This window comes from Haliotis cracherodii, unplaced genomic scaffold (genome assembly GCF_022045235.1).
Source record: "Haliotis cracherodii isolate W230 unplaced genomic scaffold, xgHalCrac1.p SCAF_33, whole genome shotgun sequence".
Classification (NCBI taxonomy): domain Eukaryota; kingdom Metazoa; phylum Mollusca; class Gastropoda; order Lepetellida; family Haliotidae; genus Haliotis; species Haliotis cracherodii.
In genome coordinates this window covers 3,400,421-3,405,750 of record NW_027266290.1, presented here as the reverse complement: position 1 = coordinate 3,405,750, position 5,330 = coordinate 3,400,421, and positions in this window count along the sequence as shown.

Genomic DNA, 5,330 nt, shown 5'->3' with positions numbered 1-5,330 from the left:
TTGGGTAGACTGTCCTTCACGACAGAATGGGACTTGGGTAGACTGTCCTTCACGACAGATTGTGACTTGGGGTGACTGTCCTACTCGACAGAATGGGACTTGGGGAAACTGGCCTATGTGACAGATGGCACTTGGGTTGACTGTCCTTCACGACAGAATAAGACTTGGGTAGACTGTCCTTCTCGAAAGAACAGGACTTGGGTAGACTGTCCTTCTCGAAAGAACAGGACTTGGGTAGACTGTCCTTCTCGAAAGAACAGGACTTGGGGAGACTTGGGGGATGTGTGGTGTTGTGATGGTGGTTGTGGTTGTGGTGTTGTGGTGGTGTTTGTGGGTTGGGTTGGGTTGGATAATGGGAGGGCTGATAAATATCCCAACCGTGCTGATATTGTCAAATCTTCGACTTGAAAATGGGGATGAAAAGAAACTTCTACCTCTATGATTATGATAGCGTGATTTAAAACTCCCCGGGACGACATTCTCATGACCACTTCTGACAGTAACGCAAGAAAGGACAGGTAAATAACCACCTGTCTTCACTTCCACATGAAACCTCTGACTGGTGACCGCCCCAGAATATATCATTTACTCCGTGTTTGTATAGTCTTGTGTAGTAGATTAAACACTGTAAGGTTGTAAACATGACAGGAAATTCCATCACCGTGGCCCTGACGATCTGACACTCTGTCACGGGAGGCAAATTGTTTTCATTCTCTGTCACTCAATCACCTGGTGTCGTCTGTTCACATATTGTCACGTGCTATGACGTCGAAGGATAGGTAATATTGACATCTTGAATTGAGTGGCCATACATCACGTTCAAGTATCTGAATCATCGGTGTACATTGAAAATGTAAAGGAAACTAATGTCTATTGTCAGAACAATGACAGTATGCCACGCCATTACAGTGTGAAACAGGTACGCTTTGTGAGACAGTCTTAAGTGTTCGTTTAACTGCTGAAGTGACGGCTTGTTTCACAGACTTGACTTGACTTGACTTGACTTGAACAGACAATCCAGTGATTGTATATGACTTTCCCTGAAAGGATAGTAAAGACGTATTGTATATGACTTTCCCTGAAAGGACAGTGAAGACGTATTGTATATGACTTTCCCTGGAAGGACAGTGAAGACGTATTGTATGTGACTTTCCCTGAAGGACAGTAAAGACGTATTGTATATGACTTTTCCTGAAAGGATAGTGAAGACGTATTGTATGTGACTTTCCCTGAAAGGAAAGTGAAGACGTATTGTATATGACTTTTCCAGGGAGGATAGTAAAGACGTATTGTATATGACTTATCCTGAAAGGACAGTGAAGACGTATTGTATATGACTTTCCCTGAAAGGACAGTGAAGACGTATTGTATATGACTTTCCCTGGAAGGACAGTGAAGACGTATTGTATGTGACTTTCCCTGAAAGGAAAGTAAAGACGTATTGTATGTGACTTTCCCTGAAAGGACAGTGAAGACGTATTGTATATGACTTTCCCTGGAAGGACAGTGAAGACGTAATGTATGTGACTTTCCCTGAAGGGATAGTGAAGACGTATTGTATATGACTTTCCCTGAAAGGACAGTGAAGACGTATTGTATGTGACTTTCCCTGAAAGGACAGTGAAGACGTATTGTATATGCCTTTCCCTGAAAGGACAGTGAAGACGCATTGTATATGACTTCCCTGGAAGGAAAGTGAAGACGTATTGTATATGACTTTCCTGGAAGGAAAGTGAAGACGTATTGTATATGACTTTCCCTGAAAGGAAAGTGAAGACGTATTGTATATGACTTTCCTGGAAGGAAAGTGAAGACGTATTGTATATGACTTTCCTGGAAGGAAAGTGAAGACGTATTGTATATGACTTTCCTGGAAGGAAAGTGAAGACGTATTGTATATGACTTTCCTGGAAGGAAAGTGAAGACGTATTGTATATGAGTGAGTGAGTGAGTGAGTGAGTGAGTGAGTGAGTGAGTGAGTGAGTGAGTGAGTGAGTGAGTGAGTGAGTGAGTTAGTGAGTACAGCTGTTGGAGAAAACCCACAGTGTGGCAGGCCATAGACATTTACCAACAAGCACAGATGTGCTGCTGAAAAATTAAAGATAATATATACGACAATTGGATTTAACCCAATGTCACCGGATCCTGGCACACTATTAAGAGTACACAACACAGGCGATCGGGCCACCCATGTCTAGCTAAACACGAAACGAACTAGTTTTAAGCGATGTTTCCTCACTTCTCATTAAATAGGAATACAAAGCAGTCACATTCCACAAGGAGGAACACTATAAGCTGAGTCAGCATTACCGACATATAATCCAGGACATATCGTCCAGGTATTGCAAGTTATTGTTAATACCTGCAACAAGGTGGCTCGTCCCTGTCCCTATATAAGCTTGTTAGTGTAAGTACTTTACAGAATGCCACTGTGTTCCACATAGAACCGTTAGATGATACACCATATCCCCTTAATGTCGACCTGCTGTATACTCACAATGTATACACAATGGATACAGCGAGTCTGTTATATTAGCTTGCCTACTCATGACCGGTCTGTGTGGAAACAGAGCTTACTAGTAGACACCAAGTTAAATATTACCACGAGAAAACGATCCGACTTATTAAGAACGATTTACACGATCTAATTTCGAAATGGAAAACACATATACCTCCCATCAAACCTATCGGTTACCTGAGCGTTATGTTAGTTCAGGTGTGCTTTTAACCTGGGTCTAGAGTGGTGGTACTACTTGACTCGCGGCAGGTTCAATAACATCGGTGATAAGGACTCATTTATTTACCTGGCGGAATAGTACACTGGTTTGTAGTACAGTAAACTACAGTTATAACGAACTCAAAGGGACCATTAATTTTAGTTCGTTATAACCGTAGTTCGTTGTAAGCATATAAACAGCATATATACATCATATGACCGGGACTAAAAAATAAGTTCGTTATATCGGTCAGTTCGTTATAAGCGTGTTCGTTATAACCGTAGTTTACTGTATAGAGATCCTAACATGGCATTTCGCCTTGTGCGTGGCATTATCACCTGGCAATACATTGACAACCAAGCGGAGTATTTGATTTTGCGAATATTGATAACTGTGAAGTGAAATTCGGATTAATTACATTAATCACATTTCTCAAGGTTATCGATAACGATGTCAGTATAACCATATAATAAATTTTGGCTCATCAATTATTCCTTTGACAGATAACATTAGTAATTTAGATGTTAGTAAACAAAGCGTGCTTCAGATATTAACACTTGATAAAAGCGATAAAGTTTAATTGTGCTGAACAGGACAGTTCTATGAATTTTTGATAGATATTCGAGTAGCGACGCAACCAAATACAGGTATGCACTGATGAAGTGCAGTGTATTTTAATCAATGGTTTCGATGGCCTAAACGATTTCATGTCAGTCTGTTCATTTGATTCCGACGAGATGTTTGAGTGATTGAGTATGGTTTTACGACCCATTTAGCAATATTCCAGGATTATCACGGCGGGGGACACCAGGTATGGCCTGAACACATTATACCCATTTGGGATTCAAAACCGGATGTACGGCGTGACGAGCGAACGCTTTAACCACGAGGCTACCCCTCCGCTCCACGAGATGTTTGATGCTAACACAAAACATTAATGATGGAGTTTTACGAGTCCACTAAAGTGTTCTGTTTCTACTTTATTGGCGAATCCACTTATTGAAAACGCCACAATTAGGGAATAAAATTACAATTTTGATAACTGTCTATTTGTCTTCCTGCTAAGAAATGTCGATCAATGTCAAGGGAGATAATTTGATTTATCATTAAATTTGTCCTTTTTAATTTTTCATGATTTCAAACGACCCACAAAAAGTTAACATGGGTTTTCTTTGTGAAGGCGTAATATTCCTGAAATATTGCTAATAGCGGCGCAAAACCATACTCACTCATCCAACATCGACCCACGGTGTTTCGAAAAACTTCGTAAACGATGTATGTTGAATTTGTAACCGGAGAAACAGATTCCGCTACAAGACGGGTATATATATATGACGCTTGACCGTGTTGTAGGTGCGGCAGTCACAGGTAATCATCAGCAATGATCACTCACCTGTAAGGGGGATAGAGGGACATGCAAGGGGAGCGACACAAGAGTGAGGGATTACCGGAGAAGTGGGTTAACGTTGGTTCTATTATGTTCTGTGGCGAGTGTCCTCTCATGGACCGGATGATTGTCACACGGAGAAATAGTGCTGAAAAAACATTGTCTATTTTTTAACCGTTCTCTGAAGAGGAGAGACATTAGCCCCGGTGTCTACAGTTCGCAGTGCCTGCATTTTGGTCTTTGTCTAGAGTTCGGCATCGATCCACGCAATTGGGATCGATGAAATGCATCAACCAAGTCAACGAGCCTGACCACCCGATCCCGTTAGTCGCCTTTTACGACAAGCATAGTCGCCTTTTACGGCAAGCATAGGTTGCTGAAGACCTATTCTACCCCGTAATCTTAACGGGTCACACCTATTTTTAATACCCTGGATCAGCCTCGGTACTTTAACATTGACTTTATACGTCTGTCGAAGCGCTAAGATCGCTTTGTGAAGCAGGGCCCAAATCTGTTACACTAAAAAACGATAACAACGAAAACCTTCACTCACAACCCCTGTGTTGACTGAACAACTAAACTCTGCACTGTACCCCCGATAATAAACGCGAGAGGCACGGACGGAACCCCGTCTGTCCTGGTACAGTCACAACCACTCGAGTATTTGAGGAAACAGTATAAGCCTCACTGAGATTGTCATTGCCGGATCAAACGATAGATTACTCGCTCGGCTCTGATAGATAAACCTAGTCGGGAGGAGACACTTGATGTCAACTTTGTTAAACCAAGCGAACAATCGGCCAGTGTTCCAACGTAGGGTTTACATGGCAGTGTTGTGAATGTAGGGCCTGTAATTGCAGGCAGTTGGTGATTCACGCGTACTTTGATCAAAATTGATAATAGGGTTGGATTTTAAAGTGTTACAAGAGTGATCGCCCGGTGAGGCAAGGTCATAATGGTTAACTCACTTCGGGGTCACGTTACGAAGGCGATACCGCCGTCGGTAATGCTAGTAAAAGGAGATGTTTCGGAAACGTCAAGGAAACAATTTAATTTCAGACAAATGGATTCGCCGTGAGATTTAACAGACGTGGGGAAAGGAATCTATGCATATAGATATGAACTGCGCTGAACGTCGCATCCAAGAGTGTTGCCTTATATACTATTAGCGACGTGCTTTTTTAATGAACATAGTGCAAGCTAAAAAAAAAGTCGTTGTAAATTTC